Genomic DNA, 26637 nt, shown 5'->3' on the forward strand with positions numbered 1-26637 from the left:
AAATGTGACTGTTGATCTCCCAGATTATATGGATTATGCGATACTGTGGATAAATAATAATGAACAGGTGACGTCATTGGCGTTGGGTGTTCTGGTACTCTTATTTCTACCACTACTAAATGCAGCAAAGACGCACCGTGTCTTGACTGACAGCGAATCCCTCTTGTATGCATTTCAGATGCATGAGCTTGTAACCACATATTTGTCCTAATTCTTCTGTAACATATGTTATATTTGGGATTACGCTTTCTTAGTGAAATACAATTCTAGTACTTTTGTTGGGTTGAGTCCCATCAGGGAGGGCATCCAATCGCCAGCCATCCGATCGCCAGCACACAAAGTCAGCCGGCTCACCCACTTCGACTTCCAGCCATTGCTTGCGATTAGGTGCCGGACTCTGAGGGTGTGGGTTCGAAACCCGGATGGGACTCAACCCGACAAAAGAACTAGAATCTATACTTTTCGTAAACTTACGTCATTGACAGATTACAATTGAAAATTAAAACAACAATGTCTTTATTGATTTAACTAAATGCCTATATGTTCACAATCCAATGCTACGTACCGCCATACATAAACATACATAATTAGGCCCATTTGCATACAGTAATAACTGAGATAACCGGATGTAATTCAACTCATTAAAATTTAGCACCAGACAAGAACAACTAGTCAACCTTCGTTGACGAGAGATTCCCTACAAGGGAAGGGAGGTAACTCTGCGTAATCTGTCTGACTACAGTTTACTAAGAAAGTGTAATCCCATATATCACATAGGTTACATCTGACCACTTTCTAAATGGCACTGTGTAAATATGGATGATGACAACTCCTCATCTGACGAGAGTACGCCCCTCCGACCTGACTACTGGCCACGTTTCCTGATCATTGAGGCTTGTGACAAGCAACCTTTGCAAATGAACCCTTTTGCAATCTCCAAAGGTATCGCTGGTATCTGCAGAGAGGTTGCCAATGTTACAAAGCTTAGATCTGGCTCTCTCCTGATAGAATGTACCCGGAAACACCAATCACTAAATCTCCTCAAAATACAAGAATTTGTCAATATCAAGGTCTGACATGACCGAAGAACAAATTGTCAAGGAACTCTCTAAGCAATCCGTCACAGCCGTAAAACGATTCACCTTCAAAAAGGAGGGTGTTGTTCAACCAACGAACACCTATCTCTTCACGTTCGCGCGAGCAAACATTTCTGACTCGATTAGAGCTGGTTATTGTAGCATTGGTGTGGAGGTGTATGTCCCCAATCCCACTCCTGTGCTACAACTGCCAAAAGTTTGGACATGGATCCAAGTCCTGTCGTTCCTCTGCTGTTTGTTACCGCTGTGGTGACAAGCATGAGGGCAACGACTGTACTAAGGAAGTGAAGTGCACAAACTGCGATAGTAACCATATGGCCTCTTCACTCCATCAAGGTAAGTTCCTTAGACTCATATTCGATAATACCACACATAAAATGTTGAAAACAAAGTGCTTGAAGGCTCTAGACTTGCTAAAAGTAGTCTCAAATACAGAGTGGGGAGGGTATCAGACCACCCTCCTTTACTTGTACAGATCATTAGTTCGCAGTAAACTAGATTATGGCTCCATTGTCTACGGTCGAGCCTGCAAAAGCAATTTAGAAAAATTAGACTCTATCCACCACCAAGGGCTGAGGTTCTGCCTGGGAGCTTTTAGGACCTCTCCGGTAGACAGTCTATATGCAGAGGCCAATGAACCTTCCCTTGAACAACGCCGCATTAAACTCTCACTGCAGTATATCACTAAATTACGTTCAAATGAGTCCAATCCAGCATACAATTGTGTTTTTCAACCCGCTTATGAAAACTTATTTCCTAAACTGCCAAGCCTGGTTCCACCACTTGGAATCAGGATCAAACCACACATATCTTCAGCTAAAATTGATCTCAACATCATTGCACCATACCGACTTCTGTCCTCACCGCTGTGGCAAATGGTGAAACCACAGGTCGATCTTACCCTCACCAAACTCAAAAAGTCTGAAACAAATCCCTTGGTGTTCCAACAGGAATACAACCAGTTGCGTTCGAAGTATAACACTCACAGATCAATTTTCACAGACGGATCTAAGGACGATGGCCAAGTTGCCAGCTACTTTGAAGCCAAGACTGTCTCCTCTAGGATCCCCGACAACAGTTCCATTTTCACCGCTGAAGCCAAAGCTATCTTCTCAGCTTTGACCTACATTCAACAGCAAAATCAGTCCAAAATCTCATCGTTTTACAGATTCATTATCCTGCCTTCAAGCACTTCTAAACGTGACTTCAAGTCACCCAATCATCCTAGACATACTAGAACTGTACAATATATTTATTAACAGAGATTGATTATGGCTGTGCCCTTGACGGGGGTTAGAGTACCGTAAAATTATTGTCCCCCTGATAGGGTATGTAAGTTCATGTCTTTCCAAGTATTTTTATATCTGCCAGGTTTTAATTGTAGTATCTGTTATTTGATTGGCTAGATTTGTCGACATTTGCTGACAGCTGAAGGGATGATGTAAATCCAGCTAGGGGCCATTCAGGAAGCAAATTCACTGTAAGTCAAATTGTCCCTAGTGTGGTGATCTACCTTCAAATGTTGGCAATCAATGGTCCCTAGTATGGTGATCTACCTTCAATTGTAACTCAAGTTTTGGGGTATTTCTTTCAGCATTGTATTATTTACAACGTATTTATTTATGAATGTCATGACAAGGAATAACTATTTCAAAGTAAACACTATGAAGGATATTTTTACTAATGTCAGTGCTCATTTAATTATTGCATTTTTAATATTGTAGCTCCAACACAGACTTACACCAGTCTTAGTGCTGGTAATATTGTAGTGCCAACACAGACTTACATCAGTCTTAGTGCTGGTAATATTGTAGCTCCAACACAGACTTACATCAGTGTTAGTGCTGGTAATATTGTAGCTCCAACACAAACTTACATCAGTCTTAGTGCTGGTAATATTGTAGCTCCAACACAGACTTACACCAGTCTTAGTGCTGGTAATATTGTAGCTCCAACACAGACTTACACCAGTCTTAGTGCTGGTAATATTGTAGTGCCAACACAGACTTACATCAGTCTTAGTGCTGGTAATATTGTAGCTCCAACACATACTTACATCAGTGTTAGTGCTGGTAATATTGTCGCTCCAACACAAACTTACATCAGTCTTAGTGCTGGTAATATTATAGCTCCAACATAGACTTACACCAGTCTTAGTGCTGGTAATATTGTAGCTCCAACACAGACTTACACCAGTCTTAGTGCTGGTAATATTGTAGTGCCAACACAGACTTACACCAGTCTTAGTGCTGGTAATATTGTAGCTCCAACACAGACTTACACCAGTCTTAGTGCTGGTAATATTGTAGCTCCAACACATACTTACATCAGTGTTAGTGCTGGTAATATTGTAGCTCCAACACAAACTTACACCGGTCTTAGTGCTGGTAATATTGTAGCTCCAACACAGACTTACACCAGTCTTAGTTCTGGTAATATTGGAGCTCCAACACAGACCTACATATGTCTTAGTGCTGTTAATATTGTAGCTCCAAGACAAACTTACATATGTCTTAGTGCTGGTAATATTATAGCTCCAACACAGACTTACATTGGTCTGTCTTAGTGCTGGTAATATTGTAGTTCCAACACAGACTTGCATCGGTCTTAGTGCTGGTAATATTGTAGCTCCAACACAGACCTACATCTGTCTGTCTTAGTGCTGGTAATATTGTAGTGCCTAGCTCCAACACACTTACATCAGTCTTAGTGCTGGTAATATTGTAGCTCCAACACATACTTACATCAGTGTTAGTGCTGGTAATATTGTCGCTCCAACACAAACTTACACCGGTCTTAGTGCTGGTAATATTGTAGCTCCAACATAGACTTACACCAGTCTTAGTGCTGGTAATATTGTAGCTCCAACACAGACTTACACCAGTCTTAGTGCTGGTAATATTGTAGCTCCAACACATACTTACATCAGTGTTAGTGCTGGTAATATTGTAGCTCCAACACAAACTTACACCGGTCTTAGTGCTGGTAATATTGTAGCTCCAACATAGACTTACATCAGTCTTAGTGCTGGTAATATTGTAGCTCCAACACAGACTTACACCAGTCTTAGTGCTGGTAATATTGGAGCTCCAACACAGACCTACATCAGTCTTAGTGCTGGTAATATTGTAGCTCCAAGACAAACTTACATATGTCTTAGTGCTGGTACTATTATAGCTCCAACACAGACTTACATCAGTCTTAGTGCTGGTAATATTGTAGCTCCAACACAAACTTACATATGTCTTAGTGCTGTTAATATTGTAGCTCCAACACAGACTTACATCAGTGTTAGTGCTGGTAATATTGTAGCTCCAACACAAACTTACATCAGTCTTAGTGCTGGTAATATTGTAGCTCCAACACAGACTTACATCAGTCTTAGTGCTGGTAATATTGTAGCTCCAACACAAACTTACATCAGTCTTAGTGCTGGTAATATTGTAGCTCCAACACAGACTTACATCGTCTGTCTTAGTGCTGGTAATATTGTAGTTCCAACACAAACTTGCATCAGTCTGTCTTAGTGCTGGTAATATTGTAGCTCCAACACAAACTTACATCAGTCTTAGTGCTGGGAATATTTTAGCTCCAGTACTGACTTACATCAGTCTGTCTTAGTGCTGGTAATATTGTAGCTCCAACACAGACTTGCATCGGTCTTAGTGCTGGTAATATTGTAGCCCCAACACAGACCTACATCTGTCTGTCTTAGTGCTGGTAATATTTTAGTGCCTAGCTCCAACACACTTACATCAGTCTTAGTGCTGGTAATATTGTAGCTCCAACACAGACCTACATCTGTCTGTCTTAGTGCTGGTAATATTGTAGTGCCTAGCTCCAACACACTTACATCAGTCTTAGTGCTGGTGATATTGTAGCTCCAACACGACTTACATCTGTCTTAGTGCTGGGATTGTTGTACTGCCAGCACAGACTTGCTAGTGTCCTAGTGCTTAGATTGTTTGCAGAAGTTGGATCTGATTTGGATACCAAGCTATGGTGTTCATCTATGTCCCCGATATATAACCTAAGCGTTTTAATAAACTGTCTTGTTTTATTTGAGGCACATGATCTGTTTCTTGCCTGTGAAGTTCCTTTGCTGCAGAGAAGCTGAGCACAACTTACATTTTCATACATAGACCTGCTCATTAGGTCAATCACTGGACTTGACAGACTGTGATCCTATAACTGGAATACAGCTGAATGTGCCCTTGTCATGATGTATTCGTACTGTGGGGATTCTTGGTTTGGTTTTGTCTCCAGCAATCTATTCTTAATGGAAGAGGTGACAAGCTGAATGTAGTGGTCAGGCGTCTTCGGACATTGCTTATATCTGTCATTGGCATGCTTGGTCAACACTTGATAATTACAGAACTGATAAATGTCCCGCGTCCAACATGGTAGTTCTTCAGGCAGGAACACAAAAATGCTGCACTGTTGTAAACCACAAACTCAACTTCATTGAATTTTCATGTTACCCCGTGTACTCTGTCAAGACCACGCAGAAATACATTCCTTTCTTACCGAACTGTTGATTAGCGTTGTGGTTTGATAGCATATGCACGTCACCTTTGGCCCCAAAATTCAGTATCCGTTGAATTAGTGTAATTTTTTTTCAATTTCATTAAAAACAAAAGTTCTTATAAAACGTATCGTGAAAAATACCTGAATATAATTGAGGAGTCGGGAACATAGTCTTTAGTTTCATTCCCAATGCGGACATAAAGCATGCGTTACGAGCTTCGATTTTGTTTCACTATACCAATACGTTATTATGAGCACATAAAACCGGAAAAAGAAAATCCATACCGGAATAGTCCTGTTATATTACCTTGTTTGGTCATGACAATGTTAACTGTGTATCTAGATTTACATGTAATCCATGACATTACTTTTTATTCAAGGGGCGGTGGGGTAGCCGAGTGGTTAAAACGTTCACTCGTCGCACCGAAGACGCGGGTTCAATTCCCCACATGGGTTCAATGTGTGAAGCCCATTTCTGGTGTCCCCCGCCGTGACATTGCTGAATATTGCTAAGCGGCGTAAAATCAAACTCACTCACTTCCATTCAAGATTTCATTCAATATTCTTTTCATCAATTCAAGGAAATCGTGTGTGAACGGATCGTCATATCGGACCAACTCACCATGGGCTTGCCTTGAAACAACATAAGTCGTTAGAGATATATGTGCTTCCTCCCACTGCATTGATCTTTTTCAATTATGATAAATAATGTGAAATATTTTTAAAACTTGCTCACCCATAGTGTGAACAGGTGATAGCTGTGGCCGGTTTATTTTACGAACAAATACACTGCACCTTTAATCTCTGGGTGTGAAACATTGTCTTGCACACGGTACACAAGAACCACTGTATTTGTATATCATCATGTGGAGCGATGTGTCATCGATCGCAAATTGTCATATTTTCATTGACAAAATTAATATGCGACCGGCCAAGCAATCTCGAAAACTCTAACTGGGAGTTTTACAGATTTCTTGAAATGTACTATTGTATTTCTTGAAATGTACTGTTCCTTTGTCTTTAAAAGAAAGGGTTGTATCTTTCATAACAGAGAATGTTTTGAAATGGCGCTTACTTATTTCCAGTTAAATTTTGACGAGGACATCTCTTGTCCGTTAACGTGTCGATTACAACAGGTAATTAAACGGAGGGACGAAAGCTCCAACTTGACATAAGTCATTTCCAGATCCACGCGAACGAAAGTTGTGACGCCAGAACATAAAAGGTGCCGTACCATCATTCCTCGTTACATATGGCGAGAATTATCAATCAAAACTGATCGACTGATTATAGCGTCGATCGAACTTGTATGGCTTGGCGTTGTACAATCTTCGTTAAATACTTAAATAACACATAACAAGGCTAATCTACTGTAAACTATTGAGCCTGTTTGTGGAGAAGCCTAGTAGTTTAAGCGTTTGTTCTTTACGCCGACGGAGCGGACCACAGGGGTACAATGTGTGAAGCCATTTCTTTGTCCGCACCTGTGATATAGCTGAATAATTGCTAATGGCGGCTTAAATCACCACTTACTTACATACTCAGTCTCTTTCACGCTTGGTGCACAAGCGGGTTAAAAGTTATCTCTTGCCTTAGCTGATAGCCTGGGTCACAGATTAATATGTAAACAGTGCTACCACTATGTCTCGCTGGGTGACATTAGAATGAGGTATGTTCATATAGTAATAAATAATAAGGAAGTAAGTGTAAGCTATAAAGACTTATTAAGACTATAAGGGTGTCATCGAAATGTAATAAATGTGACATTACTATACACAAAAGACCCCTTCTCTAGTAAAAATACTTTACGGCACCAATTCTTTATCCCAATCTTCTGTAACTTAATGTAAAGTAGTTTCTGAGATTGTTTGTTCCTGTTCGGAAACTGTATCTAATACTGTGTATGCTCAAGATGAAAAAAAATCTTTTTCACACTCGGGCTTGTAAACTATTTTTTCTATAAGCATGGGAACTTCCATTCATGTAACTTCAGTTGTTTATAAGAAAACATGTCTCCATTCCACGTCGTTTGCTCCAAGTACAAAAGTATGGAGCAAGGACCTCTATAAAAATAAAGTCGCGGTCATGTCGATTGCACATATTCTACTGTAGAAGGGAATATATGGTTATTTGTGACAATAATCAACACTTAGATTCTAGAATATTTCTTCATTCATAATATCCAGTGTTAATTTTTGTCATACAGGAATTTTTTTTTATCAAGAAACATTGACGTAATATGTGTATGTGAGGTTTAGCATGTTAAACAGATCATTGATAAATCAGCATATTAAATATTTGGTTCAGATATAACATACAACTGAATCATTTATTCATAGTAGGGATAAATAGATGTATTTACATGAATATATTTTTCGACATTGCTTTAAACAAAAATAAATTAAAGTTTATTTTTCATCGTGTACATTGGTGAACTGGCGATCATCACATTTCGCTGCTGAGTTGCATCCCTTAGTTGTAACAGGATGCTCTGATAGGGGTATACAGTCAGACCTCGTATATCCGAACTTCAGATATCCGAATACCTCGGTTTCCGAACATTCTTCACAAAAAACGAAATTTTCTAGTTGCAATTAACCTCGTATATCCGAATGTTCGGTTTCCATATCCGAATGGTCAATTTTGGTAACGAAACAGCAAAATATGTACAAATTTGCCTCGTATATCCGAACACGAAGGCTGTCGTCGGTAAGATGTCTGATGTTTAACGCTCCTCAACAGTGGTCACTGCATTGACCTTTGATCAATCCTATATGGAAATCCCCTATGTAAATCCCATCATAGTACCGTTGATCCACAGTTACAAATGTGTGTGACCTGCATGAACAGGGCCATGCTGACACGCAGTGTAAAAAACCCCAGATAAATCATTCATTTGTCTGTTGGGAATTGGCAGAATAATTGATGTACCCAACAACCAGTGCTTGCTAGGAAGCTACTGTATAGATACAGTAGCTGGCATGGTGACTTGATACATAGCCGCTCAACAACTTGTACAATTTGTTTGAGTGGCATTTTAGAAGTTGAGACGTACAATATAGAACAAGTTTTATGGATAACAACTTCTTTATTTCGTGAGTGCAACGTTTCGATACAGATTCTTGTACCGTTGTCAAGCAAGAGTGATACATGAAGTGTAGGCGCTGCATATATATACTGTATATAACAATGAAACAACATAATAGACAAGGGAAACAACATAATTGCCATGATTGGCTAAGCAGTAAGCTGAAGAAGCCAGTGAGTACACAAAGGATAGTGAATGGAAGCCAGAGATGTAGTTACAATGAGATGTTTAAACAATAGATGCGATGTTTATACAATAGATTGGGCTTGGTGGAGGAGTGGATCATAAGCTGATGGAATGAAGTATCCTTGGTCACGGTTGATGGTGGGCTTGTGGCGTTTGATGTGAATGGCTTCTGTGAGCTTGCGTTTAGTGAAGTCCGTTTGGTTGTTGGCGAGAATTGTGATGTCGGACCACTCTATTTGATGATTGGGGTTAGCTTTGATGTGGTCAGAAATTAGCAATTGAATTAGAAATTGGTGTCGGAATTAGCAACAGAGGTGCGATGTTCTTTGACTCGGGTGTTGATGGGTCGGGATGTTTCACCTATGTAGCATTGTCCACAATCACAGTTTATTTTGTAAATAACACATTTCGGGTTGTTGTTGTTGACGGTGGGTTGTTTTCTTCCATTGGCATGGAGGAGGTTGTTGAGGCTGGAGGACGCTGAGAAGGTTGTGTCTATGCCTGCCTGTTGTTTCAGGAGTCGGCTGATTTGGTGTGATGGTTTACCAATGTAGGGAATGGATATCTTGATGGGGGCTGATTCTGGTTCGCACTCACGAAATAAAGAAGTTGTTATCCATAAAACTTGTTCTATAACTTGTACAATATATTGCACGATACATCGATTTACAACCCCTGCATTCAATACAGTACATTAAAGGTACTAGTTGTGGGTATATATACTATAACACATGTAGGTGATACATCGATTTACAACACCTGCATTCAATACAGTACATTACAAGCATTAGTTGTGGGTATATATCCTATAACAAGAGTAGGTGATATTCAATAAGCTGTCACACCTACTGATATATCATATCTCTAATGAGATAACGAGTGTTACAAGGACATCTGACAAAGATTTGCATTAGTTGTTGAAGGTCAGATGACCATGGCTATTGTTGTATCTTTGTACCTTATTCTCAATCATGTCATTTACCATGAAAACTCATTAGTATCGCTTGTATGCGCCTCTAATCTCAAAACAATCGCTGATTCGACGAGGCTTACTTCTAATAGCACGTCAGACCTTGGCGTCAACTTTGTGTGCAGACTCTCTCAGTGTTGTTACAACCCCTAGTGTACAGTACACAACCCTGTGCACTAAAAAGAACCCATGAATCCGTTGGTATATGACCAGATAGTGGTCACATGAATACGTGCAAGCACCTTGCTGCAGGTACAGCAACGTGCAGTAAAACGTGGGCAAAGTACTGTGACTGTGTGTCCCAGTCCACACAGGGAGTTGAGATTGAAAAATACGATGTGCCGTTGAGATTGACATCCAGTGATCGAGGGAATAACAAAGCGCTTCGAGAATCCAGATTGACTATAGCGCTATATGAATACCCATATAATAAATAAATATTGATGATGGGTGACAAGGCTGGCCATGATAACGTGGCTATGTTATCCTTTTTTAGAGGTCGGCTACTCATTTTATAATACGAGTCCTGTGTGCTCTTTCTTTGTCTGGGTTGTTGTCAGGGTAATACTGCCCCGTGAAGAACTTGAAAAGGCTCCAAAATGTCAGGATTGTTGTAAGTCCTCAGCGGTATCGGGTCAGTTTGATAAACATTCAATTGTAATAATCTCTCTATTGTCGAGTCCTTATAATTAAATGTTGTGAGGAAGTGGTGTCTAAACTAAAACCGTGAAGAAATGTTAACAGTGTAGGTAAGACTTCATCAGATAAACTGGACTGTTAAGTCATGCACTTTTTGACGTCATTGCAATTATTATATGTTAAATTCATATTTGACCTGATCTACGTCTTATTAACGAACCTGTTCGCTGTAGCGAATTAAGTGTGACACAGCGTTGTGTGGGACGACAGTCTGGCCTCATTAAGAAACACCTTCCTCAGGGTTTAACATGATATAATAGCCACCATTGTCTAAGATTGCCGATAGTATGTTCATAATAGGTAGTTTCATTGGTAGTCACACCAGAGCTAACGACCAGTGTGGTGTGAAGTTAATACTTTAGAAATTGCTATTGTTGTAGACACCAAGCCACGTTGTCATGTCACAAATTATCTCTCGACTGATTTCAGACTTTATTACTCATGAGGATCAATAACGCCTCTTGAACCATTGCCGCAGGGGACAACAAGACTAGGTGCTGTCTTGGTGCTAGAAGACTAGATGTCAGATGTATCATTAGCGAGGTATTGATACAGCAACATGCTGAAAATTACCTCACGGTCATTCAGTGGACATGCGGGATGGTGGATTTTCCAAATGTGTTTGGGGTGCCCCGAAATGTTTTGGAGGGAGGGTATCCTCAGGACAACTTTTGCATGTCTTGAAGTTCGAACTGGAAATTATTCTTACATCTCTCTCTCTCTCTCTCTCTCTCTCTCTCTCTCTCTCTCTCTCTCTCTCTCTCTCTCTCTCTCTCTCTCTCTCTCTCTCTCTCTCTCTCTCTCTCTCTCTCTCTCTCTCTCTATATATATATATATATATATATATATATATTAAGTGTTACACGCTATCATCAAAATCCTGTGGCGTTTTCATTATAAACGAAATTAATGCGGGCTAAACGGGAATTATTTACATGCTGCATTCACAAGTTTACACATGTTTCAGTTGGTATGAGCATATGTCAGGTTGTTACGACATTATCCATATCAACTATATAATCCTTTTGTGCTATGCTGGGTGACTTCATGCCGTGTTTGTTAAATTTGTGCTGTTAAATCCCTTGATTTGAAAGTACATAATTGTTAATGATGGTTATTTATCATCGACAGGCCAAAGGACAAAGTATTTTGTCATGGAGGACAGACAAAGCTGATGAGTTGCATAGGTAAAATAACATTGCAGACATGCAGGGAAATTGGCAAGCTGATTGTCATATAGAATATATCAGCAGGCAACAGAGCTAAACCCCCTCTGGGCTGGAATTATATGCAATATCTGGTTCTATAGTGTATATACCAGCTACCAGCTACATATACGGCTTAAATGCATAATAAATGCATTATTGATCGAACTGTTCACCAGTGCCTACACACTACGTCTCGCCCGCACAAGCCACCTGACGGTGTCGGCCTAACCTTCTGGTACGTTACCTAGTACTGTGATATACTATCCAAAGCAGGGACTGGGTGAACAGTGTCACAATAGAAAAGACGTCAGAGGTCTACCATCCAGAGCGGACCTATGATGGAAGTTCTGTCGTCCCACTTTGACAGACATGCTGGGGCAAGGTTACGTTTCTAGAGGCGCAGATCGATTGGACTGAACTGGCGGACACGGGTGGTAAGAATGAAGAAGATGATAAGTCTACTATATTACTTAAACTTGAGAGGTTAACTGGTGTTTTGCTCTATGTATCAAATTGTTTAACACAGTATTTGTAGTTATTCCACTAAATGAGGAAGTAAGTGGCTTTTCCTGGTTATGTGGTATCACCACGTGACATTGGTGGCTATATATAGCGTAGTTAGTCATGCAGAAAGAACAATAGGTTTTCAGGAGATTTCATTTCACTCTGGGCGTATAGACAGGAAGTCAGAGGTCTGTGGTCCAGAGCGGACCTATGATGGAAGTTGAGAATCCCACTTTGATAGACACGCTGGTGCTAGTTTACGTTTGTAGAGGCGAAGATCGATTGGATTGAACTGGACGACACGAATGGTAAGGGACCGTTCATAATTTATGGCGTGTGTGTGTGTGTGTGTGTGTGTGTGTGTGTGTGTGTGTGTGTGTGTGTGTGTGTGTGTGTGTGAGTGAATGATGATTTTAAGGGGGCACCCATTTTGTTCTGAGGAGCTCCGAGGGGAGCACATTTGTACACACACGTGGTGGGGGAGTAAGCAATTTTGTACATAAAACGTTGTTTAAAATTATGCTTAGGAAATATGGGGGTAATTGATTTTGTACATGACATGCAGGGCGGTCACTTATTTTGTACATAACTTGTAGGGGGCATTCACATTGTACATGCTTCTCCATTATAATCATCATTCGAGCCCCTGTGAGGAAGTCCGTGACTTTTCCTGGTTATGTATTATCAGCACGTGACATGGGCAGTTATATATAGCGTAGTTAGCTAAACAAGAAGAACGATATATTTTCTACAGAATATATTTTACCCTTTTTTAAGGTATCGTCTCTTACACATCCACGTCAGAATGTTCCTATACTGAATGAAGCAATAATACCATCTCTGTCTGCAAATGAATTTCACGCACGTGTGTCCATGGTTGTCAAATCATTTTAGTGGATGATTCCTTCCATGATCACAGTGACGGATATTGATTCCTGTAGCTTACTGTAATCGTATAACAATCTTCTCATAAACAAATACGAGTTGCGTGTTCAGGGTATATCGGGAAGAATGAGGCACCGGTCATTTATTACAGGGATGGGTGATCAGGTTTTCGTGTACTGCTTATATTCACCTTTCCCTAATGTCTATTGTATTTTTGGAGGATCCAATCCATGTTCGTAAGAAATCTATGAATGCCCCACCGGTGGTACATTAAATTGGATAAGAAATATGTCACTTCCTCTTGACCCTCCCAAAATATGTATTTTGACCCTCCCCCAGAGACTGTCACACTTCCTTGCTTCCCTCTGGACAGACCCAAACCCCCTTTCTCCCAACCATCACCACGTTGAGACTAAATGACCGGTCCCCGGTCCCTAATCACAGGAGCCGCCCAACAGCGCTGACACCAATCGTTGTTTTACATGTGAGTGAGTGAGTATGGTTTAACGCCGCCTTTGCAATATTTTAAGGCGGAGGACACCAGAAATGGCTTCACACATTGTACCCATGTAGGGAATCGAGACCAGGTCTTCGGTGTGACAAGCCAACGCTTTAACCACTAGGCTACCCCACCGCCCGTTTTACATGTGAGTTTGTGAACAACTGTACTGCACAAATAGCTATCTATATTGAACTGCTTGTTTAACTCTGTGTGAGAGGGCGTTGTAAACCACACGTTACATCATTCATGAAATTAGCACCTCTTTCAGCTCGACCCAGAACAACTGTTGTGTGAGTGCTTCACATTACAATATTGTGTTGAGATTGTTTAACGCGGCGCTTACTATTATTCCAGTAAAATAATCGATTCTAGACCAGGGAACTGAGCAGAACTGTTGATATTTTTAGCTACAATTTATGTTGTGGGGTAGGATTACACATTGTCAAGCAAGCCACAAAGCCTGACCACTCCATTTTGTCTCCTCCTGAACAAGCGTAACGTGCTGGGGATCAACCTGGAATCTACATGGGGTTCACACATTGATAGCCATGTGGTTGTGATTTGCTGATATTGTGATAAACCAAAATTTATGTGTTTAGACTATCAATTTGGTACTTTTGCTATCACTGTACAAACTGTTTCATTGTAGATTTCGCAACCGTCATTTATCTCGAACAAAAATGTGAACTCAGATATATAAACATGACATACGTCCATTAATAAGATATCAGTCAAAACATCGAGAAGAGAAGGAGTGGGTTTACACCGTTTTTCGCAATATTACATATGACGCCGAGGCCCCCAGAATCAGTGCCACTGTCAACACCGACCTAGACATATGTCTCAAGCGATTTCTATACCCTGAAGTCTATTTATGAGAAAAACAAGGTCCATCACTTACCATGACAGCATATTTGCCAAGAGTGATACATGAAGTGTAGGCGCTGCATATATATACTGTATATAACAATGAAACAACATAATAGACAAGGGAAACAACATAATTGCCATGATTGGCTAAGCAGTAAGCTGAAGAAGCCAGTGAGTACACAAAAGGATAGTGAATGGAAGCCAGAGATGTAGTTACAATGAGATGTTTAAACAATAGATGCGATGTTTATACAATAGATTGGGCTTGGTGGAGGAGTGGATCATAAGCTGATGGAATGAAGTATCCTTGGTCACGGTTGATGGTGGGCTTGTGGCGTTTGATGTGAATGGCTTCTGTGAGCTTGCGTTTAGTGAAGTCCGTTTGGTTGTTGGCGAGAATTGTGATGTCGGACCACTCTATTTGATGATTGGGGGTTAGCTTTGATGTGGTCAGAAATTAGCAATTGAATTAGAAATTGGTGTCGGAATTAGCAACAGAGGTGCGATGTTCTTTGACTCGGGTGTTGATGGGTCGGGATGTTTCACCCTATGTAGCATTGTCCACAATCACAGTTTATTTTGTAAATAACACATTTCGGGTTGTTGTTGTTGACGGTGGGTTGTTTTCTTCCATTGGCATGGAGGAGGTTGTTGAGGCTGGAGGACGCTGAGAAGGTTGTGTCTATGCCTGCCTGTTGTTTCAGGAGTCGGCTGATTTGGTGTGATGGTTTACCAATGTAGGGAATGGATATCTTGATGGGGCTGATTCTGGTTCGCACTCACGAAATAAAGAAGTTGTTATCCATAAAACTTGTTCTATAACTTGTACAATATATATTGCACGATACATCGATTTACAACCCCTGCATTCAATACAGTACATTAAAGGTACTAGTTGTGGGTATATATACTATAACACATGTAGGTGATACATCGATTTACAACACCTGCATTCAATACAGTACATTACAAGCATTAGTTGTGGGTATATATCCTATAACAAGAGTAGGTGATATTCAATAAGCTGTCACACCTACTGATATATCATATCTCTAATGAGATAACGAGTGTTACAAGGACATCTGACAAAGATTTGCATTAGTTGTTGAAGGTCAGATGACCATGGCTATTGTTGTATCTTTGTACCTTATTCTCAATCATGTCATTTACCATGAAAACTCATTAGTATCGCTTGTATGCGCCTCTAATCTCAAAACAATCGCTGATTCGACGAGGCTTACTTCTAATAGCACGTCAGACCTTGGCGTCAACTTTGTGTGCAGACTCTCTCAGTGTTGTTACAACCCCTAGTGTACAGTACACAACCCTGTGCACTAAAAAGAACCCATGAATCCGTTGGTATATGACCAGATGGTGGTCACATGAATACGTGCAAGCACCTTGCTGCAGGTACAGCAACGTGCAGTAAAACGTGGGCAAAGTACTGTGACTGTGTGTCCCAGTCCACACAGGGAGTTGAGATTGAAAAATACGATGTGCCGTTGAGATTGACATCCAGTGATCGAGGGAATAACAAAGCGCTTCGAGAATCCAGATTGACTATAGCGCTATATAAATACCCATATAATAAATAAATATTGATGATGGGTGACAAGGCTGGCCATGATAACGTGGCTATGTTATCCTTTTTAGAGGTCGGCTACTCATTTATAATACGAGTCCTGTGTGCTCTTTCTTTGTCTGGGTTGTTGTCAGGGTAATACTGCCCCGTGAAGAACTTGAAAAGGCTCCAAAATGTCAGGATTGTTGTAAGTCCTCAGCGGTATCGGGTCAGTTTGATAAACATTCAATTGTAATAATCTCTCTATTGTCGAGTCCTTATAATTAAATGTTGTGAGGAAGTGGTGTCTAAACTAAAACCGTGAAGAAATGTTAACAGTGTAGGTAAGACTTCATCAGATAAACTGGACTGTTAAGTCATGCACTTTTTGACGTCATTGCAATTATTATATGTTAAATTCATATTTGACCTGATCTACGTCTTATTAACGAACCTGTTCGCTGTAGCGAATTAAGTGTGACACAGCGTTGTGTGGGACGACAGTCTGGCCTCATTAAGAAACACCTTCCTCAGGGTTTAACATGATATAATAGCCACCATTGTCTAAGATTGCCGATAGTATGTTCATAATAGGTAGTTTCATTGGTAGTCACACCAGAGCTAACGACCAGTGTGGTGTGAAGTTAATACTTTAGAAATTGCTATTGTTGTAGACACCAAGCCACGTTGTCATGTCACAAATTATCTCTCGACTGATTTCAGACTTTATTACTCATGAGGATCAATAACGCCTCTTGAACCATTGCCGCAGGGGACAACAAGACTAGGTGCTGTCTTGGTGCTAGAAGACTAGATGTCAGATGTATCATTAGCGAGGTATTGATACAGCAACATGCTGAAAATTACCTCACGGTCATTCAGTGGACATGCGGGATGGTGGATTTTCCAAATGTGTTTGGGGTGCCCCGAAATGTTTTGGAGGGAGGGTATCCTCAGGACAACTTTTGCATGTCTTGAAGTTCGAACTGGAAATTATTCTTACATCTCTCTCTCTCTCTCTCTCTCTCTCTCTCTCTCTCTCTCTCTCTCTCTCTCTCTCTCTCTCTCTCTCTCTCTCTCTCTCTCTCTCTCTCTCTCTCTCTATATATATATATATATATATATATAAGTGTTACACGCTATCATCCAAATCCTGTGGCGTTTTCATTATAAACGAAATTAATGCGGGCTAAACGAATTCGGGAATTATTTACATGCTGCATTCACAAGTTTACACATGTTTCAGTTGATATGAGCATATGTCAGGTTGTTACGACATTATCCATATCAACTATATAATCCTTTGTGCTATGCTGGGTGACTTCATGCCGTGTTTGTTAAATTTGTGCTGTTAAATCCCTTGATTTGAAAGTACATAATTGTTAATGATGGTTATTTATCATCGACAGGCCAAAGGACAAAGTATTTTGTCATGGAGGACAGACAAAGCTGATGAGTTGCATAGGTAAAATAACATTGCAGACATGCAGGGAAATTGGCAAGCTGATTGTCATATAGAATATATCAGCAGGCAACAGAGCTAAACCCCTCTGGGCTGGAATTATATGCAATATCTGGTTCTATAGTGTATATACCAGCTACCAGCTACATATACGGCTTAAATGCATAATAAATGCATTATTGATCGAACTGTTCACCAGTGCCTACACACTACGTCTCGCCCGCACAAGCCACCTGACGGTGTCGGCCTAACCTTCTGGTACGTTACCTAGTACTGTGATATACTATCCAAAGCAGGGACTGGGTGAACAGTGTCACAATAGAAAAGACGTCAGAGGTCTACCATCCAGAGCGGACCTATGATGGAAGTTCTGTCGTCCCACTTTGACAGACATGCTGGGGCAAGGTTACGTTTCTAGAGGCGCAGATCGATTGGACTGAACTGGCGGACACGGGTGGTAAGAATGAAGAAGATGATAAGTCTACTATATTACTTAAACTTGAGAGGTTAACTGGTGTTTTGCTCTATGTATCAAATTGTTTAACACAGTATTTGTAGTTATTCCACTAAATGAGGAAGTAAGTGGCTTTTCCTGGTTATGTGGTATCACCACGTGACATTGGTGGCTATATATATAGCGTAGTTAGTCATGCAGAAAGAACAATAGGTTTTCAGGAGATTTCATTTCACTCTGGGCGTATAGACAGGAAGTCAGAGGTCTGTGGTCCAGAGCGGACCTATGATGGAAGTTGAGAATCCCACTTTGATAGACACGCTGGTGCTAGTTTACGTTTGTAGAGGCGAAGATCGATTGGATTGAACTGGACGACACGAATGGTAAGGGACCGTTCATAATTTATGGCGTGTGTGTGTGTGTGTGTGTGTGTGTGTGTGTGTGTGTGTGTGTGTGTGTGTGTGTGTGTGTGTGTGTGTGTGTGTGTGTGTGTGTGTGTGTGTGTGTGAATGATGATTTTAAGGGGGCACCCATTTTGTTCTGAGGAGCTCCGAGGGGAGCACATTTGTACACACGTGGTGGGGGAGTAAGCAATTTTGTACATAAAACGTTGTTTAAAATTATGCTTAGGAAATATGGGGGTAATTGATTTTGTACATGACATGCAGGGCGGTCACTTATTTTGTACATAACTTGTAGGGGGCATTCACATTGTACATGCTTCTCCATTATAATCATCATTCGAGCCCCTGTGAGGAAGTCCGTGACTTTTCCTGGTTATGTATTATCAGCACGTGACATGGGCAGTTATATATAGCGTAGTTAGCTAAACAAGAAGAACGATATATTTTCTACAGAATATATTTTACCCTTTTAAGGTATCGTCTCTTACACATCCACGTCAGAATGTTCCTATACTGAATGAAGCAATAATACCATCTCTGTCTGCAAATGAATTTCACGCACGTGTGTCCATGGTTGTCAAATCATTTTAGTGGATGATTCCTTCCATGATCACAGTGACGGATATTGATTCCTGTAGCTTACTGTAATCGTATAACAATCTTCTCATAAACAAATACGAGTTGCGTGTTCAGGGTATATCGGGAAGAATGAGGCACCGGTCATTTATTACAGGGATGGGTGATCAGGTTTTCGTGTACTGCTTATATTCACCTTTCCCTAATGTCTATTGTATTTTTGGAGGATCCAATCCATGTTCGTAAGAAATCTATGAATGCCCCACCGGTGGTACATTAAATTGGATAAGAAATATGTCACTTCCTCTTGACCCTCCCAAAATATGTATTTTGACCCTCCCCAGAGACTGTCACACTTCCTTGCTTCCCTCTGGACAGACCCAAACCCCCTTTCTCCCAACCATCACCACGTTGAGACTAAATGACCGGTCCCCGGTCCCTAATCACAGGAGCCGCCCAACAGCGCTGACACCAATCGTTGTTTTACATGTGAGTGAGTGAGTATGGTTTAACGCCGCCTTTGCAATATTTTAAGGCGGAGGACACCAGAAATGGCTTCACACTTTACCCATGTAGGGAATCGAGACCAGGTCTTCGGTGTGACAAGCCAACGCTTTAACCACTAGGCTACCCCACCGCCCGTTTTACATGTGAGTTTGTGAACAACTGTACTGCACAAATAGCTATCTATATTGAACTGCTTGTTTAACTCTGTGTGAGAGGGCGTTGTAAACCACACGTTACATCATTCATGAAATTAGCACCTCTTTCAGCTCGACCCAGAACAACTGTTGTGTGAGTGCTTCACGTACAATATTGTGTTGAGATTGTTTAACGCGGCGCTTACTATTATTCCAGTAAAATAATCGATTCTAGACCAGGGAACTGAGCAGAACTGTTGATATTTTTAGCTACAATTTATGTTGTGGGGTAGGATTACACATTGTCAAGCAAGCCACAAAGCCTGACCACTCCATTTTGTCTCCTCCTGAACAAGCGTAACGTGCTGGGGATCAACCTGGAATCTACATGGGGTTCACACATTGATAGCCATGTGGTTGTGATTTGCTGATATTGTGATAAACCAAAATTTATGTGTTTAGACTATCAATTTGGTACTTTTGCTATCACTGTACAAACTGTTTCATTGTAGATTTCGCAACCGTCATTTATCTCGAACAAAAATGTGAACTCAGATATATAAACATGACATACGTCCATTAATAAGATATCAGTCAAAACATCGAGAAGAGAAGGAGTGGGTTTACACCGTTTTTCGCAATATTACATATGACGCCGAGGCCCCCAGAATCAGTGCCACTGTCAACACCGACCTAGACATATGTCTCAAGCGATTTCTATACCCTGAAGTCTATTTATGAGAAAAACAAGGTCCATCACTTACCATGACAGCATATTTGCTTTGAAATGACAAGCGGTCGGCGTCCCCATGCAGAATGCTATACTCGTCTTCACTGGAACATTGCAGCTTTCAACAGACAGGACACTTGCCATCGTATCCCTGTTGCGTAAATTGATGCTCATGCTGTTGATCACTCGAATGTTTGGTCCAGACTCGAATATTTACAGATCGCCAACATTTAGCTGAAACATTGCTGAATGCAGCGTTAAACTGCAAACAAACAAACAAACATCCAACAGGCAGAGAAGTGACTTGTGGTTACCTTCAAATATGCCTCGTAGAGTATTGATATGTACATTAATATACTATACGATTTTCTACACATTATACAATTGATATATCTGAACTTAAGCTGAGCTGGACCGGTTTGTCTGTTCCATTCACCAGGAGACCGCCACCGTGGTGTACTGGTTAGAGCGTCCGCCCGGAGAGCGGAAGGTCGCGGCTCAGACCAAAAGATGTTAAAATATGGTACTTGATCCCTGTCTGGCGCTCGGCATTAATGGGTAAAGCAAGGACTGGTCGGCTCGGAGTCAGTATAATGTGTCTGAGTTGGGTATTCCTGCTTAACTGAGATGGTATCTCAGTGAGCTAGCACTATAAAACCAGCTTAAGTCTGGGCTAGTTCAGGCAGCCACACATACACACGCATGCACGTCGGTATATGAGCGAATTATTCTTAAGTACGACGTTAAACACCATTTCACCTAGCCTCACCTATTCACCAGGAAGACTCACGTGCATATTACGGCGCATATTAACGCAGTCGGGCAGGGAAATTTCGACAAGAACATTTACAGATTATGCTTCACTTTACAAATAGTAATAATGATTCGTTGTTCTTTGTTTCAGATACCACTGAGAGATAACTGCCAGCATGCCTTGTTCTGTAAACGGCTGCTTTCTGGCGGTGTCTGGATTCTTCCAGAGAATTTTCAAGAAGATTGGTATTTTCATCGGAACATATCCCGTGGTGTTGATCATCGGGTCTGTCATTGTGGCGCTTGGTCTCAGCTGTGGTATGCTAACACTGTCCAGCGAGTCTGACACAGAGACACTGTACACGCCCATTAACAGCCGAGCATCACAAGACAGAGTTCAGTACCAGGCCACGTTTCCCGATGCCACGGGAAGCAACTACCGCGGATATGCGCTCACGACACTAGACATGAACGGACAACTCTTAATAAGCAGCACGACAGGCGGGAATGTGTTCACTTATGCTTCTGTGGAGGAAATGCGAACCCTTATCAGTGATATCAAAAGTATTAATGCAACCTTTGACAGTGTAGTGTTTACTTACAGCGATATCTGTGCTCGGCAGGGAGGTAGCTGCTATGTGTCAGGAGAGTTCCTCACGACAGATGCTGTATACCAAGCCTATCTATCTGGTGGAATCACCTACCCCAGATGGAATAACATAGACTTATCAACATTTCTTGGTCAGGTTGACTCCACAGGCGGACAACTGGTGTCTGCAAAGTACCTGAGCATTACCTTTAATTTACGAATGGATTCAGCTGATAACAAGGCAAAGGCAAGAGCCTGGGAAGAGGAGTTCCTGAAGAGAGCAGCAGCTTTAGACACAACATCTACCAGGATAAACTACGCCGCCTCACATTCGTTGGACACAGAGCTGAACAAAAAACACAAACGGAGACATTGTGTTCTTCTATAACGTTCACGTTGATGATCACGTATGCCACTGTCGTTGCCGGCGGTGATGTGGTGTCATCGAGGACGTGGGCATCTTGGGCTGGCGTTCTTGCTGCTGGATTTGGTATTTTGTCTTCCTTTGGACTTGTCAGCCTTTGTGGTGTCAAATTCGTCAACATCGTCGGTGTGACACCGTTCTTAGTCATAGGTATGTTTTGGACCTTCCAGACATTACATTTCAAAGATATCGTTCTTGATGCAAACCGGGACGTTTAGTAATCCTTGATATCAGTTTAAGAAGAAATTGATATACATATAATGTTCTTAGATATGGAGACACTATCTTTACATCGCTAGAAATCACATATATCTCATTGAGAGACCAGAATTATTTTTTCATGAATAGCTTTCGAGTAGGTTAATTGAGTCATATTGAAAGTAGTTCCAACATGAATTGTCATTTCACACGAGTGAAAATGTACATATTATCGTTCTGACTATAAAATGATACACTGGAACAAAGACAGCTCTAAATATACACTTTGGGTTGACCTCATGCATTCGTTGAGATATGATGATACAAAGAAACCCCCAATGTTCATATTCGATCTACAACACACAGGTATCGGTGTGGACGACATGTTCCTGTTGATGTCCAGCTGGGCGGAGACATACCCTCTCAAAGACCAGACTGTAGCCTCCAGGATGGGGAAGATGTTTGCTTCAGCGGGTATCGGTATCACCATCACGTCCCTCACGGATCTCCTGGCCTTCTTAACTGGTATATCCTCCGTATTCCTCAGTGTTCGGAACTTCTGTGTCTATACAGGCGAGTATATTTTCCTTCAAATCAGTTTCACCAACCTGGTCTCAATTCTTTCCTTGCCTTAATGCCAGTTAATCAATATGTTGCTTTCACCACCACAATTCTTAATCCTTTATTATATTAGGTCTTATACAAGGATTTGTGAAAGTGTAGAACCCAGTTCTTAGGCGTGCTAGATGCCTTTGAACATGGGTCGATTATGGGTTGCTCTGATTATGTGGGTTTCACCAGGTCACAGAACCTGTTGATTGTAAGGTTGTTTCTTGTGATTTGCCAGGCCCGTTGCACTGTTGCGCACTTCAAATAGTTGTATTACCATTCGCGGAGATGAGAATGCCGGTTATTTCGACCCTCTGGCCAAATCTTACAAATGTTTAAATTTGGCACTTGTTGTTACAATGCCTGTGTCTCGGATTTAGTGTTCTATATCTGAGTGGGTTATCCATGTTCAGCAGCGGCATGGAATTCCTATGAAACATAAATCCGAGCTGGTACAAGCAACCATATATACACGTGCATGCACGTTGTTATAGAAATGAAATCTCGACCTTAAAGTGCAAACGCATTGCACCAATTGGTACATTTCGTTCCAATACTTGTATGGTGCTTATATTCATTGTGCCTATATTCTTCTCCTTCATAGGTGTGGCCGTCATCTTCTGCTACCTTTACCAGTGCCTCCTCTTCTGCCCCTGCCTGGCCCTCCATGCCCGTCGTGTTGACAGCAACAGACACTGCATGACCTGTCTCAAAACCAAATCCAGAGACGAATTCAGGAAAGAAGGCGCCTCCACCTGTAAAGTGTTCTGCTGTGGAGGGTCACCACCAACAATGAGGGGTCAGGACGAACGATTCTTTGAGACCCTGCCACGGAAGTACCTGCCACGAATGTTGCTGAATATGTGGGGGAAAATTGTTGTTATTCTCATATATATTGTATACCTTAGCGTGTCCATATGGGGAACACTGAACTTCAAGGAAGGGTTGATTCTGAAGAATCTTGTTTCCTCAACCTCTTACTATTATTCATACAGGGAAACGTATGATATGCACTTCCCCGGCGCATTCCCGATCCCATTTGTCTTTGGGTCGACTACAGATTATACCAATACACAAACTGTGAATAACATTGACTTGCTGATACAGAATGCAAAGTCCGACAGTAGTGTTGATGCAGACTCTCTCATCTGTTGGTTAAACATCTACAGGAACGATTCAAGTTATGATAGTAGCAGTTCAGCAGCCTTTGTGTCGGGACTAAAAACATTCCTTACAGCAAATACAGTGTATGAGAACGATGTTGCCTTCGACTCTAGTAACAGTTCCATTATTGCATCAAGGTGTTACTTGTTCTCAACTGATATCAAGGATTCCAATGTCCAAGCTGATGTGATGGTTCGAATGAGGGCATTGGCAGACAACTCACCTCTCTCTGTCTACACCTTCTATCCATCCTATATCTTCTATGAGCAATATGTTGCTATTTTACCCAGTACATTACAAACTGTGGGCGTCGCACTGGTCGTTATGACTATCGTGACTTGCATCTTCCTTCCTCATCCTCTCCTGGTTTTCCTTGTGGTCATTAACATTGTTTCTATCCTCGTTGGCATCTTCGGGTTCCTTCATGTCTGGGGACTGAGTCTCAGTTCAGTGACAATGATCCACCTCCTCATGTCTGTTGGCTTCTCGGTAGACTTCAGTGTGCACGTGTGTTCTGCCTATATGATTGGGAAGGGAAGAAACAGGAGAGAGAAAGTCGAATCTGCCATTGTCCACGCAGCTGGTCCCATATTAAATGGTGGAATGTCATCCTTTCTGGGCATTCTTGTGCTGGTATTCTCAAGGTCCTACATCTTCAACTCGTTCTTCAAGATCATGTTTACAGTCATCCTGTTCGGTATGTTGCATGCCGTCTTCCTTTTCCCAGTGATACTGGTCATCCTTGGGCCAGTTGTCAAATCAAGAGGTGGAGAGTCACCCACGCCTCCCGTTGATCATCAACTAACATAAGTGGCGGTAAAGACGATTCGTCTTGAGATTTTACATTTTATTTTTTCCGGGATTTATACGGTACTGGTCACTGCAAGAACTTAAGTGTGACACCGCATTTGTTTTCATGGGTACGAAATGTAGTTAATGGTCTACACTTTGCATCGGTTTACACAGAATGACGGATTGTGAGTGTTATGACTGAAATATTGTTCAGAGCAGTGTAGTCCTAAACTGTTTGCTGGCTTGTTTTTTGTTTTCAGGAGACTGTACTTCTGGAATAGTTGAGTTGAGTTTAGTTGGGCTTTAGTCACATCGGCATTATTTCAGCCATATAGTGACGAGAACAGAACATGTCTGCATTCATGAACATTTCAAGTACAAAGTGTAAATGAGTTTTAGTTTAAAAACACATATATTCATCACTTTTCTTATTTAAAAGCAGAAAGTGTTATGAAAACCAAATCCAAAAGCAAGCGCTTCGTTATTCACATTACTTCGTTACAATTTATGATACACGTCAACCTCCCGCAGGTAGTTCATCATCATCATCATCATCACCATCATCATCATAACACATTTGTAATGCGCTGGTATGCATGCAGTCCATGCTCAAAGCGCAGATCGCATGATTATTTAGTTAAAAATAAGATGCACGCTCACTCGGGAAAACAGATCTTTCATATTTCTCGCATCATAATGTGCATCCCTTGCAGTCGAAAAGTCCCCAAAAGAGCGTTGACTTCATGCTTCGTCCAATCGTGTGTCCGTTCTTGCAGCGCATACACATGATCTTGTTCAGGTGGACAATTATACCAGTGTAAAATACACTCATTATACTTCCATTATTGCCTAAAATATTTGAGGTTCTCTGATATAATTATTAACTAAACCTAAATGGAATCGAAGTATTCATAACATTTCTATTAGAATATATCTACAAGCAAATCTAACAGTAGATGTGTATGTGGCAGATTGAACACTGACAGCTACATAGCAGGCTATAGTGACGTAAGATGGATATATCCATCAACGCCATCGCGCACACTGACGGTCTACTGTATGGCGGCCGCAGTTGCATCGCCGTACAAGAAATAGTTACGTAACAATACAGAAGCGACTTATCATCGGTCACGATTAACATTCAAGACAATGTACAATTCATTCAGTAAGGTATCACTCAAAGTCAAAACATAGGAGGGCGATTACTATAAAAGCCAAGCATCTTCACTGGTCAGTACACAACACCACTGACAGTAAACTGCTTGACTGTAATCGTCCCTCTTCTTCTTATTAAGGTAAGAAACATTTACGCCTTGTTATTTGATACTGTTGTCTTATATGTATAGAAAAATCTAGACAGTTAATGATTTAATTGGTTGCTCACCTTCTAATATAAACCCACTTAGACACGTGCAATGTTATGCATAATTATCCCTTGTTTGTATATGGGTTATAAGTATGAACTATTTATTTCATGAATGATCATGCACGATACGTTGTGTGTTTTAAGATATGTATATTCCTTATTTTGTATGTATATGTTGTGTATATATATATATATATATATATATATATATATATATATATATATATATATATATATATATATATATATATATATATCATCATGTAATGAATTACGCATCATAGTTTAGAGGTATTAATCCAAGCATATATGTATTCATTTTCACTTACATGTCGTAATGCTCCCTCTCTCTAGACATGAACGTGTGCTTAGCTCTAC

The 26637-nt window shown here is 40.9% G+C and overlaps 1 pseudogene; it reads left to right on the forward strand.

Annotated features, from left to right (window-relative positions):
- Positions 1-17781: 17781 nt before the first annotated feature.
- Positions 17782-25417, forward strand: LOC124265471 (annotated as a pseudogene).
- Positions 25418-26637: the final 1220 nt, after the last annotated feature.

Source organism: Haliotis rubra, unplaced genomic scaffold (genome assembly GCF_003918875.1).
Source record: "Haliotis rubra isolate DU_JTF1 unplaced genomic scaffold, ASM391887v1 Scf98, whole genome shotgun sequence".
In the NCBI taxonomy this organism is placed as follows: domain Eukaryota; kingdom Metazoa; phylum Mollusca; class Gastropoda; order Lepetellida; family Haliotidae; genus Haliotis; species Haliotis rubra.